The sequence below is a fragment of the Aristolochia californica genome, unplaced genomic scaffold (assembly GCF_029961685.1).
Source record: "Aristolochia californica isolate CCGP_79_NKW_82.1479 unplaced genomic scaffold, dmAriCali1.0.hap1 SCAF_9, whole genome shotgun sequence".
NCBI classification, from domain to species: domain Eukaryota; kingdom Viridiplantae; phylum Streptophyta; class Magnoliopsida; order Piperales; family Aristolochiaceae; genus Aristolochia; species Aristolochia californica.
The window spans coordinates 23267800-23282770 of NW_027182290.1; positions in this window are offsets into that span (position 1 = coordinate 23267800).

The window sequence follows — 14971 nt, forward strand, 5'->3', positions numbered from 1 at the left end:
TCCTCCAAAGACCTTGATGCCTTTTGTTAAGAAAAGGGCATTATTCATCAAACATAATGTGCCTACACCCCTCAAAAAAATGGTGTAGCTGAGCGGAAGAACTGTCATATTCTTGAGGTAGCTCGAGGTTTACTATATGCCATGAAAGTTCCTTATTTTATTGGCCACATGCAATCCTTACCGCATGTTTTCTTATAAACGGTTACCATCTTCCATTCTTGGTAATAAATCCCCTTACTCTCTATTATTACCCGATGATGATCCCTTTTCACTGCTCTTTAGAGTCTTCAGGTGTCAATGATTTGTCCATATCTCTTTCCCCAAACACAGTAAACTTGATCTGAAATATATCAATTGTATCTTTTTAGGATACTCTCATACAAAAAAGGGTTATGTGCTATAACCCCACTCTTCAGCATATACTCGTGTCAAGGGACGTCACATTCTTTGAAGACTCTCTATTTTATTCTGACAATGCTCCTCCAGGTTTATCATTCGTACCAGGGTCTCCTCGATCGGTTTTGCCTCGTGCTACAGACACTACTCAGCCCCCTAACACTCTGGCTGACATCACACCTGCTGAGTTTACGGATCCCACCAAGGTAAGTCCATCTTCTCCAATTGTTTTTTGACCCACAATATGATACTCGTCCTATTACCCTCAGAAAAGCACCCCGATCATGCACCATGCCCCTCTACTTCTCATCCCATAAATAATTTTGTGTCTCATCATCGTCTATCCCCTGTATGTTGTCAATTTCTCTATGCTTTTTCTTCCACCTTTGTACCACAATCCTATCAGAAGGCTCTCACATATCCAAGGTGGAAGGTGGTCATGGATGAAGAAATCCAAGCTCTTTATGAAAATCAGACTTGGGCACTAATCCCACTAACATCAGACAAGAAACTTGTCAATTGCAAATGGGTGTTTACTGTGAATCACAATCTGGATGGGTCCGTGGCTCGGCTGAAGGCTCGCCTTGTTGCTAAAGGCTATACACAATGATATGGCATTGATTATGAGTAAACCTTCTCTCTAGTGGCAAAAATGAATTCGGTACGTGTATTATTATCTTTGGCCGCTAACTCTTCTTGGCAGGTCCATCAGCTCGATGTCAAAAAAAATTTTTGAATGGGGATATATAAGAGGAAATTTATATGCAGCAATTGAGGGGGAGTCCGTATGCCGACTACAAAAATCCTTTTATGGTTTGAAACAGTCTCTTCGTGCATGATTTGAAATTTTTTGCCAAACACTTATACAAGCCAGATTTCATAGATGCTCTAGAGATCACTCTATATTTATTAAAGACACATCGAAGGGCAAAGTTATTCATATGTTGATGATATTATTATAACAGGTAGTGATCCTAAGGGCATCCAGAAAACAAAAGAAAGGATATATGCTGAATTCAAGACAAAGGATCTTGGGCTGCTCAAATATTTTTTGGGTATTGAAGTACTACAATCCAGACATGGAATTATATCGTGTCAAAGGAAGTATGTCCTTGACCTATTGGAGGAGATCAGAATGATAGGATGCAGACCAATAGAAACTCTTATGGACCCACATACAAAACTATGTGCAGGTACTAGAGAAGAGGTAGATACTAGAAAATATCAAAGATTGGTGGGAAAAATTATTTACCGGTGTAACAAGGCCGGATATTTCATATGTAGTCAGTGTGGTAAGTTAGTATATGCACAACCCACAACTAAGTCATTGGCAAGCATCCAAAAGGATCTTGCGATATCTGAAAGGAGCACCAGGAAAAGGGTTTCTCTATAAAAATCATGGTCACTTCAACATCAAAGGATTCTCATATGCGGATTGGGCCAGATCCCGGGATGACAAAAAATCTACTTCAGGATATTTTACAATGCTTGGAGGGAACTTGGTTACATGGAGAAGCAAGAAACGAAATGTAGTCACATGGTCCAGTGCAAAAGTAGAGTACAGAGCCATGGTACACATGATCAGTGAACTCCTATGGATCAGGCCTCTTCTTACTGAACTGGGATTCTACAAAGAAGCTCATATGGTCCTATATTGCGATAATCAGGCCGCAATACACATCACATCCAATTCAGTCTTTCATGAGAAAACAAAGTATAATGAAATAGATTGCCACTTCATCTGAGAAAAATTCACTGCAGGCATCTTATCTCTCAAACATATATTTTCTCAGAACCAGGTTGCAGATATTCTCACCAAACCAGTCACTCAAGAAATTTTGTCCACCATCTACAGCAAGTCGGGCATCTACGATATTTTCTCACCCCCATCTTGAGGGGGAGTGTTACAATGTGGAACCCACCATGGTTGCATGAGTTGGTGGGACCCACCATTGGGACATGAGAAGCCAAGAGAAGTCAGCACACAAGTTGGCACTAGTTGGCATAATTAAAGATCTCGTGGGACTCACAAAAGATACCACGAGCTGGTATCTTTGACACATGAACTGGAAGATTACGTGGGATCCACAAAATATATTACACAAGCTGGCAAATCCAGCTAAGAGATCACGTCCTCATGGAGGACTTAGAACTTAAGTAAGTCAAAGTTAAGGAAATTAGAATTTGGGAAAGTTCTAAATTGAGTTGAATTATATTAGGAAAATGTACATAAATTTTATCACTCCTCCACTATAAATAGAGGAGCTTGTATTCATAATAAATCATCAAGGCAAGGAGTTCTCTCCTCTCCCTCTCTCGTGTAGAGCTTCTTCTTCTCCCTTTTCTTCTTATTTTTCTTCTTGTTTCACCTCTACCCAAGAGCCCTCTTTCTCGTTCTTGGTTTTTCCCTTCTCTCTCTCACCTTGCTCGAGATATTGTTTATAGGGTCCTAAATTCAACATTCAGATTTTCTTTCAATCTTTTTGCTCACGTCCTCGTCACTGGACCAACTGGAACTTAATTGGTTCGTGAGTATTTTGTGCAGCATCGATGTCCTCATCATATAGGAACCCTTGAGCGTCTCAAATATTTCATGAGTCAAGTACTTTATTACATTTATTGATGATTTTACTCATACCACATGGTTATTTCACTTTGAAAAATGTTCTAAAATACCGTCCATATTTAAATCCTTTCATGCTATGTTGCTCACTTAGTTTTGTTAGAAAATCAAAGTACTTCGGTCCGATAATGCCAAAGAATATACTTCCAGAGACCTTGACTTCTTTTGTCAAAAGAATGGCATTATCCATCAAACATCAGGTTCCTATACCCCTCAACAAAATGGTGTAGTAGAATGGAAGAACCTTCATCTTCTTGAGGTAGCTCTCAATTTACCGTATACCTTGAAAGTCCCATACTTTTATTGGCCGCATGCCATCCTTATTGCATACTTTCTTATAAATAGGCTACCCTCTTCTGTTCTCAGTCATAAATCCCCTTACTCCTTATTGTTTCCAGATGATGATCATGTTTCACTTCCCTTGAAAGTCTTCAGGTGTCAATGTTTTGTTCATATTACCTCCCCACAACACAGTAAACATGATCCCAAATTTATCAAGTGTATCTTCTTAGGATACTCTCACACACAAAAGGGTTACATTTTTTATAATCCCACTCTCCAAAGGTTTCTTGTGTCTAGGGATGTAACTTTTTGTTAAGATTCTTCATACTACTTTGACAATGCTCCTTCAAGTCTATCTTCAGTACCATCTTCTCCTCGACTAGTTGTGTCTCGTGCTACGGAAATTGTTCAAACTCCAAACACACTGGTTGACACCACACCTGCTGAGTTTACGGATCTCACAGAGGTAAGTCCATATTCTCCTATTGTTTTTGGCCCACAATATGATACTCGTCTGATTGCCTTGAGAAAAGAATCCAGAACTTGCACTAGGCTCTCTACTTCTCACCCCATATCCAATTTTATGTCTCACTATCGTTTATCCCCTTTATGTTGTAAATTTCTTTCATCTATCTCCTTCATATCAGTACCATAATCCAATCAGGAGGCTCCTTAACATCCAAGGAGGAAGGTGGCAATGGACGAAGAAATGCAGGCAGTCTATGAAAATCAAACATGGGCTCTAGTTCTTCTTCCATCAGATTAAAACTTGTCTGTTGTAAGTGGATTTTTACTGTGAAACACAATCTGGATGTGTTCATTACTCAACTTCAGGTTCGCCTCATTTCTAAAGGTTATACACAGTGTTATGGAATTGATTATGAGGAAACATTCTCTCCGGTGGCCAAAATGAACTCGATATGTGAAACACAATCTGGATGGGTCCATTGCTCGCCTTAGGGCTCGCCTCATTTCTAAAGGTTATACATAGTGTTATGGAATTGATTATGAGGAAACATTCTCTCCGGTGGCCAAAATGAACTCGGTACATATTTTATTATCTTTAGCTGCTAATTCTTCCTGGTAGATCTATCAACTTGATGTGAAAAACGTTTTTCTTAATGGGGATATCAAGGAAGAAATTTATATGCAACAACCACCTGGATTTGGTATGTCAATTGAATAAATCCCTTTATGGTCTGAAAGTGTCTCCTTGTGCATGGCTTGATAAATTTAGCCAAGCACTCATACGGTCCGAATTTCACAGATGTTCTATAGATCACTCCGTATTTATTAAAGACACACCTAAAGGCAAAGTGATTTTGGTAGTATATGTTGATGATATTGTCTTAACTGGTAGTGATCCCCAAGGGCATTCAGGAAACCAAGGAAAAAATATGTGCAGAATTCAAGACAAAAGATCTTGGACTACTTAAATATTTTCTGAGTATTGAAGTACTACAGCCCAGACATGGGATTGTACTATCACAAAGGAAGTATGTCCTTGATCTTCTAGAGGAGACAGGAATGATGGGGTGTAGACCAACAGAACCCCCTATGGCCTCAAATACAAAATTATCTGCAAGTACTGAAGAAGATGTGGATATTGGAAAATATCAAAGACTTGTGGGGGAAACTCATTTATCTTTGGAGTAAGTGTGGTGAGTCAATACATGCACAAGCCACAACTCAGTCACTGGCAAGCACTAGAAGAATATTGCGATATTTGGAAGGAGCTCTAGGAAGAGGGTTTCTCTAAAAGAACTATGGTCACTTCAACATAGAAGAACTCTTAGATGCTGACTGGGCTGGATCCCCGGATGACAGAAAATCTACTTCGGGATATTCTACAATGGTTGGAGGGAACTTGGTTACATGGAGAAGCAAGAAGTAGAATGTAGTTGCTAGGTCTAGTGCAGAAGCAGAATGCAGGACCATGGCACACACAGTTAGTAAACTTTTATGGATCATATTCCTTCTCACTGAACTGGGATTCTATAAAGAAGCTCATATGGATCTATATTACGATAATCAGGCAGCAATACATATCACTTCAAATCTGGTCTTCCATGAGAGAACAAAGCACATTGAAGTAGACTACCATTGCGTATGAGAAAAATTCCAAACCGGCATATTATCTCTCAAACATATATCTTCACAAAGCCAAATTGCAGACATTCTCACCAAACTAGTCACTCATAAGATCTTTTCCACTATATACAGCAAGTTGAGCATTTATAATGTTTTATCACCCCCAGCTTGAGGGGGAGTGTTACAATGTGGTACCCACCATGGTTGCACTAGCTAGGGGGACCCACCATGAGAACATCAGATGGCATGTTGGGTCATCACACGAGCTGGCATGAGTTGGAAGATTTGAAGATCAAGTGGGATCCAAAATAATAACCACGAGCTGGTATCCTTATCACATGAGTTGGAAGATCAAGTGGGACCCACCATGATAACCACGAGTTGGCATCCTTATCATAGGAGCATGTGCATAATAAAAGAGTTTGAGTTTGAGTAATGTTAGTCTTCTAATTATGTTGAGATATTTAATTATGATAGACTTATCTGTAAGAGTTATAGTTTGGGTGTAATTAGGAGAATGGTAGATTAATTATACTTGGACTCTACTACTTTCCTCTACTATAAATAGAGGTGCTTGTACTCAAATTATAATAAGAAATAAGTAGTTCTCCACTCCTCATCTCGTGAAGCCCTCCTCTCTAGCCTAAACTCTTCTCCCTTTTTTTTCTCTTCTTTCTCTCTACCTGAGAGCTCTCTCTCTCTTCTTTTTTCTTTCTCCCTCTCTCACCTTGCTCAAGATTTCAGTAAAGGGGTCCTAAATTCAACAAGGTCACCATGCAATGGTTTTATTGATCCAAGCTTAGTGCTTCTACACTAGTCTACCGAGTTAACTAGGACCAACTTGGTCCAAGTCAACTCGGGTCCGGGTCAACCTGACTTAGCCCACTTATTTTTTGCATCGATTATACGTGTTCAGCTTCCGATTTCTATACATATTTCTTATGCACTCTGTTATATTAGTCTACTATTTGACTCGGTTCAACTCGGTTCTCTATGTCTGGCTAGATTATTATCTTGGATTATTAATCGGTTCCAACATACTATTTGGTGCAACTTCCTTATTTACTGATGGGCTCACTGTGGACAATTTCATCTATCCTTATTACCCTTAAGGACTTCTATATTTACTGATTATCCGCTATTATACAAATGCACATGTGGTGGATGTTATTTGGGCATTGGCCCATTTCCGTTACTGCTATTGTGTCACTTTGATTGAGACATTATTTTTGAAGAAGTTATTTGCTGAATGTGGCATCAACATATTATCTTCCTCTTTACCCACTACCCATTGGTTATTTGGCAGTTTTTCTCCTACCGCCCTTTATTTGACTCTCACATACCACTTTGGGCCAACCTCTTGTGTGTTGCTTCGGTTGATTTACCTTTATATACATGCATACATACATACATACATATGTGTGTGTGTGTGTGTGTGTGGGGGGGGGGGGGGGGGGGGGGGGGGTTGGTACTACATCTATGTTATTTTTTTCAAGCTAGGATCACTGTCATTACCTCCCAGCTTGAGGGGGAGAAGTAAAAGAAGAAGTACAAGAAAGAGGTATTTTATTCCGTATGTTGTGGTAATTTTTATGTGACCAAAATATTCGAGAAAGGGGTAACACAAAAGACAAAGTTTTTGCATCTATGAAGAATTGTATTTGTGAAGAAATTTTTTTCAGCAAAATAAAATTGAAGACCAACAATCCTTTTCATTGCAAGCTGAAGTTATAAACTCCATCTTGAGGGGGAGTGTTGAAGAGCAAATATGGAAGAGTCTTACATGACTCTCACAATAAGAACTCGTACAAAGTCAAAATTATTATGGAAGGAGGTTTCATAAAATAATTTCAATTTAAAGGTGTTTTAGTTATGTTTGTGTTAAGCACCTAGCCAATACTACACAAAAGACCAGCCTGTTAGGAGCGGAAGGCATAGGTACTTAACCCCCGGACCATAACAGTACACCCACCCTTACGAGACGATGACTACGGCGGCTGGGATTAACACACACAGCTATCGAGACAACCACGGTGGCCGGGATTAACACACACAGCTATTGGGACGTCCGGGATTAACACACATAGACACCCCGCACGGACGCCCCGTGTTGGAGTCAAACTCTGGACGTGGCGCGTGCTCTAATACCAAATGTTAAGCACCTAGCCAATACTACCCACAAGACCGGCCTATTAGGAGTGGAAGACATAGGTACTTATCTTTAAGTGTTAGAGTTTGGGTGTAATTGGGACAAGGGTAGTTTAATTGTAATTAGACTCTACTGTTTTCCTCTATTATAAATAGGGGTTCATGTTCTCTAATTACATCAAGTCAATGATTTTTTCTCTTTTACATAAATTCAACATTTATGAAGAGAAGTTATACTTGGTTGAAAGTTATTTTTATTTTCATAAGGAAAAAATGTCATGTCAATCTAATCTATATTTAAGGAGATATTCACAAAGGCCATGTTGGTATACTGTTGCACGTGAAGATCTGGATTTAAGCCAAAAAATTTGCTTGAATTTTTTAGTTGTTGTTATTAATCAACAATATCAAGAAAGTATCTCATGATCTACCCTTGGAAATTTTTTGTTTTTAACTAACTATAGAATTTAGGACTCCTTCATATTGATCTTGAGCCAAAGTGGTAGAGGAGAAGGAGAAAAAGGAGAGGAAAAAGAGAAGAAGAGAGAAAGGAGAGAGAGTTTAGAGATTGGATTCCAAGAGAAGGGAGAGGAGAGTTTGGACGAGATTGAGAGGTGAGGAGAGAACTTAATGCTCTACATTTTAGCCAAGGGCCTTTATTTATAGTTTTTTAAATAACCTTAGGGCTACAACATTACAAGAGAAGAGACATAAATAGACAAGTAATTACATCTTCATGCCATCTTTATGGAAAGTCTTCTAATTTATCAATATGCTACCTCTTGGTCATGTGGGCTTTCTTCCTTGGACGTGTAGCCTTGAGCCCATCTTCTAACACTAACAATATCTGGAAAGAATCTTTAGAAGATCATCTTAGTTTTCAGATATTTTCCTTGATTTATTTGTCAAAGATTGCCTTGCATAAAGATTTCAAGAAAAAAATGGAAGGAAAGGTGTCTTCTTTGATTGCTGTTGAATTTAGGATCCCATGTAGAAGACTTTAGATCAACAAAGAAGAAGAAGAAGAAGAAGAGATGAAGGAGAGGAGAAGGAGAAGGAGAAGGAGAAGAACGAAGATGGAGAGAGATTGGATTAAGCGAGAAGAAGGAGTGCCGACCAAGTACGGGAATTATTCGGACCCGTTCAACCACCACTATTTTCAGCCCCTCTCATATTTCTACCCCATCCTCGGTATGATGAAGATGTACCCCGATTGTCAGAGAACATCGTCGATGGGGCATCAATAGGAGAAGAAGGGGATGGATCAGGTATCTGAAGTAATGTAGCACTAATGTCATCGAAGGATGGAAGAGAGGAAGAACTTAGAAGCTAAGTTTTTGCAACCACAAGGTAAGGTTTAATATTCGATAAGCAAATGGTTGATGCCAAGGCTTCTCGTTGTCGTTCTTGAATGGCAATATCAGTGGAGTATGGCTGAGCTATTTTCCATTCTTGGAGAAGCCCCAAAACCGGGCCAAAAATTCGTGAATATTATCTCCATGTTTAGTATGCAGAATATTTTGTAAGACATCATATACTTTTTGTAATAAGGCAGTACTTGAGTAAAGCTTAGCACTAGTGTCCCATATGTCCTTGGCGATTTCCAAGTGGACCACATTGTTGGCCACATGCTCTTCCATGATATTGATAAGCCAACTTATCACCATGTAATCATTTTTAACCCACTTGTGGTAGGTTTCATCTTCTTCATCAATCGGAGGAGGAAATTTATTAACGTGGCTTAAGAGGTCAAGAGTAATAAGAACCCTCCGGACCGATTGTGACCAGCTCATGTAATTGGAGAGACCTCTTACTGGAATCATAGTAATACGGAGCATATCACTCATATTAATGTTGTGTCCACTCTCCATGATGAGGCAAGTCAAATGTGGAGGTCAAGGGAAAGAGCCTTCTTCAAATAACAATTACTCAATGTAATTTGAAAAACCTGTGGACCAAATCAGTCACCAAAAAGGGTAAATGATTGCTAGAATTTCACCAAACATATAATGGGCATCCAACAACATAACACAAACCCATGAGCAACATTAAGTAGGAGAAGTTACAACAACATGTGCTGGAATTCTACTTCAAATGAGATGGATCCAAGTTACATAAAGGTAATTGAATCTCAATCATCAATCTTAATAAGTCACAAACAGCAAATGATTTTGATCACGCTTGTAATTGATTTACAAGAAGATCAAGATTATAACATCAATTTAGTCATAAAAATAAATGTTCACAACATATAAAGATTTATCTTGACTTGATGTGATTCAAAGTTCAAGTAGTAAAAAAACAGTAAAGAGGAGTAAGTAAATAAGGAAAGGAAACAAAATGTAAATAAGAAGAGAATGAACGTATCTCTTCATGACTAAACTCCTTTTACAACTTCTTGAACAGATTACATATAACTTCATCAAGAGGGATCCTAAACTCCTTGCTCTAATACCATGTAAAATTTAAGATCTCATGAAAGGAACTTTAGATCAACGAGGAAGAAAAAGAGTAAGAGAGAAGGAGAGGAGAAGAAGAAGGACGTGGAAGGAGAGAGTTTGGATTAAGGGAGAAGAGGTTTGCATCAAAGAGAAATGAGGGCTGGACGAATTTGTGGAAAGAGAGGAGAGTGCTTCAATGCTCTACCTCTTAGCCAATACCTTTATTTATAGTCTTTACAATTCCCTTAGGGCTACAACTTGATGAAATAAAAGACATAAAAAGAACACATATTTACACCTCTATGCCATCTTTAAGTGAAGTATCATATTTCACACATATGAAACTCCTTTGATGTGTGAGTTTCTTACCTTGAGCTTGTTGGCTTGAGCCCATCTTCCAACACTAGTCCACTCGAACCATCCTGCCCGCTCTTGCTAATTTTTCCTGGAACTGTTTTTGCTATATCTCCATGGAGCCAGTTTGGTGTAACAGCACCAAATCCCCCAAAGGGTTGCTGTGAGCCGGAGGACCAAAACACAGAATGCATAATTCCTTAAATTCTTCCTAGTCTACCAATAGTTTATCTGACTCAACTTGTTGATACCAAAGGTGTGCTTCCCCCAGTAAGTGGAAAGCAGCCAACTCTACCCTATCATTAGTTGATGTTCTTTGATGGCTAAAAAAATTGTCATACCTATACAACCAAATCAAAGGATCATCTGACCCAATAAAAGTAGGAAAATCAAGTTTAGTATACCTGGGTACGGTGCCTCCTCCCTGGTTGAAGTGTCCCGGCTGGCTAGGGAAGCTAGTGCACCCAGTAAACTCATCTCCACCTCTGTTATGCAAGTGGTCCTCTCCTCTTTGTTCCGAAATTGTATTCCTTCCAGTCGTTAGACCAGTTGTTATGTTGTCCATCCTTCCATTCAATCTCTCCATATCGAGATTAATTTTAGAGAACATCTCCATGAATTGAGCAAATTTTCTATCATTCTATGCCTAAGCTCTGAGCATCAACTCCCTTAAATCACTGTTGCTGATCTCTGCCGTGTAACCCTGCTCTGATACCAAGTTGTTATGGTCCCTAGCCGTGGATCTAGTAATTCGGCAAGGTAATTGTGAATCCACCACTGTATTAGGGTTTTTGATCACGACATGAAGAAAGGAACTCCCCTTTTTCTTCATGTCCTTGTTGTGCTTGAAAAGGAGTTTCCTTTCTTGATCCTCTACGTAAATAAAAGAGTTAACTTGTTGTTCTTGATCAGGAAGGGTGAAACCCTTTTTGAGGTTCACGGCAATGAGGATAGGAACCCTCTAGGATGCTTGTTGCTACCCACGTAAGGAAGATTAGGACTTTCCCAATACTCCTTCACTCGGTTTAAACTAAAGAGCCTCCTTGAAGGTGCTGCTCGAGTATGGGATCAAACCCTATCTTCTCTTGCTCGGAATTAGGGAATTTTCTTCCCTCTTACTGCTGTATACGTGAAGAGGCTAAGGCCCTCCTTTGAAATCGAAAAAGAGTAATTAAACCCTCTTCCTCCCCTTTGATCTTGAATACTCTTACCACAAACAGAATTTAAGATGAAAGAATGCAAGATCAAATCAAGAACATACCTTGGACCTCGATATGGAGGCCTCCCAACCCTAGAGCTCGTCAAGGAGAACTCCCAATCCTATTTAACCTAATTCCATACTTGCCTTTTTTCTATTTCCTTACCCTTTAAATAGGGTATTTCATGTCATAAGTGGTTTAGGCTAATAATGCCAATTTTACCCCTACATCCTTGCTCATTACATAATTAATGAAAAATTAAACTGAAAGCAATATAAATAATGAAAGTTCAACTAGTGAACTCTGTGAGTCATTGGCTTCTCCTCTGGGTGACTCGGTGTGCTATTGAGTCCATAAAAACTTATTTATTCCATCTAGGTCCCATAGTCCTATCAAGAGGCTTTGAGACATCTAAAAATGAAGGATGTCATGGAAGAAGAAATGCGTGCCTTATATGAAAATCAGACTTGGGCCTTATTCCTCTTCCTCCCAGAAAGAAACTCGTGGATTGTAAATGAATTTTTACTATCAAACACAATCCAGATGGTTTTGTTGCTCACCTCAAAGCCTGACTTGTTACCAACGGTTACACTCAGTGTTATGGAGTGGATTATAAGGAAACTTTTTCTCCAATGGCTAAATTAAACTTGGTACGCATCTTATTTTCTCTATCGGCTAATTCCTCTTGGCCGGTATTTCAATTGGATGTCAAAAATGTTTTTTGAATGGGAACATAAAGGAGGTGATATATATGCATCAACCATCTGGTTTTGTTGTTGAAAGTCTGTATGCAAATTGAGAAAGTCTCTATATAGGCTTAAATAGTCTCCTTAGGTTTGGTTTGGATTCAGCCGGTGCTCAGTAGATCATTCTCTCTTTATCAAGAATACCTTAAAGGGAAAAGTATTACTGGCAGTCCATGTGGATGATATCATCTTAACTGGTAGTGATGCAAACAACATAAAAGAAGTTAAAGAAAATATATGCCAAGAATTTAAAACAAAAGATCTTGGACTTCTAAAATATTTTATTGGAATTGAGGTATTCCAGTCAAAGCATGAGATTATATTATCTCAGAGAAAGTATGTCTTGGATCTACTAGAGGACACAAAGATTATGGGGAGTCGACCTGCAGATACTCCTACATATTGTAATGTAAAGCTATGTACAAGCTCTGAAGAAGATGTTGATATAGGTAAATTTTAGAAGCTTGTGGGAAAGCTTATCTACCTCACGATCACCAGACCAAATATATCATATGCAGTGAGTGTGGTGAGTCAGTATATGCACAAACCACAATTTACCAATTGGCAAGCCTTGGAGAGGATACTAAGATACTTAAAAGGTGCTTCGTGAAAAGGGCTTCTCTATAACAATCATAGCCACTACAACATAGACGGTTTCTCAAATGCAGATTGGGTTGGATCACCTAATGACTGGTAGTACACTTTAGGGTATTGTACCTTAGTTGGAGGTAACCTGATTATATGGAGAAGCAAAAAGCAGAATGTGGTTGCAAGGTCTACTATTGAGGCAGAATATAGAGTTATGGCCCACACAATCATTGAGCTCCTATGAATCAAACCCATTTCTTACTGAATTAGGATTTTATAAAGGAGCTCCTATGGGAATATATTGTAATAACCAGGCGGCCATTCATATCGCTTCAAATTTTATCTTCCATGAAAGGACAAAACACATTGAGGTAGATTGTCATTTTCTACGACAGAAACTCCACACTGGCATCTTATTTCATACTCATGTTTCATCACAATGATAGGTGGCAGACATTCTTACAAAACCAATCACATTCAAGACTTTAACAACTATATACAGCAAGTTGGGTATCTACGATGTTTTCTCCCCGTTAGCTTGAGGGGGAGTGTTGGAAGACACCTCAAGTGGCATCAAGGTAATATGCTTGCCCACGTCAAGGAGATGACACAAAGGGTAATTAAGTGCTCTTCCCATAAGGATGGCACAAGGGTGTAATTATGTAAGATGACGTATGCCTAATTATGTTTTTTTCTTTTTGAAAGCTTGTAGCCCTAAGGGCATTGTAATAATTGTAACACTTTCTTATAAACTATAAATAGAGGGTCAAGGTAAGGATAGATCATTCAAGTCTTGCCTCTTCTCTCAAATTCGTCCCTAACCTTTCTACCTTCTCCCAAACTCTCTCAAGGTCCATCTCTAATCGTCCCTCTCTTTCACTCTTCTTCTTTCTTCCTCTTCTTTCTTCCCCTATTCTTCTTCCTCTCCTCTCTTTCACCCTCTCTCGGAGACCTTATCATGAGATTCTAAATCCAACAGACAAGAAGAATTAGGTATGATCTTAGGAGGAAGAAAATAGGAGAAGAGTGGACAAAGAACTCGAGTTGGAATAAAAGACTAAAGTGGGGAGGGAAGAACTTGCTTCTCCTTGAGCTTCCCCTTCTCTTAATATACTTCCTTTATTTAGGTAATTACATTATTGTCCTTTGTGTATTCGAAAATAAAATCTATTAGAGGAAACTATTTACTTAGGAAAGCCTAGACATCAGAAATAAACCACTTAACATATATAATAAAAAAATTAAAAAAGAATGGCAGGATGTATTAATGAAAATTTCTTTTCCAAAGGCAAAACTTACAGAAATTTCATAGTTTCTCTTCTTTCTCGTTCTCTTTGTTCTTTCTTTTATTTAAGTTCCTTGTTAGCTCCTCTTCCAAAGTTCGTTTGCTAGTTTTTTTTTGTGTTTGAGCATGTAAATCTCCTCCATCTTCCCTTTTCTTTCTTCTTCTTCTTTCTCCTCCCTTTTTATAATTTTTTTCTTGTCTTTCTTGCTTCAAGCTTTCTTCTTTCATTTTTTTCATCTCTTCTTTCTTCTTCCTATGTTATCTTCCTACCCTTCTTTTTTCTGGCCTCCTCAGACAATCACATTTTATGCCATCATGCCCTCTACACTGTTGACAACTTCAGCGCAGTCGAGCTCAAGCCAATGTAATAATATTAAACTCAAGCTGAAGCTTAATCAATGTTCAAAATGACAACTATGGCATTGCGATGCAACGTCCAAAAATATCAACATATGATACTGTCGTGATTTTCAATGTGACACGGAGTTCGGAATTTGTATTCTTTTTGAAGCTTTAGACAGATTCCTCTTTCTAACTTCCAAATTACATTAATAGAAGGGGATTGTTCTGTTTTTGTCTATTATACGAGTTGAAATGTCAATTTCAGTCTCTTCTGAATCATTCTTTGACAACGTATTTTTGTATTATCAACCACCAAATTATAGGAATTCACAACCAACATGGTTAAACAAAACATCCATTTCTACATTTCTTGTACTCTATCGAAACCAAGCTCCGCCTGAATAGATTTTTCTTCTTTTCTTGCCCGAACGGAGTACCTCTCTCGCTCCTATAAAGCAAGGGCAAAAAACCCACTA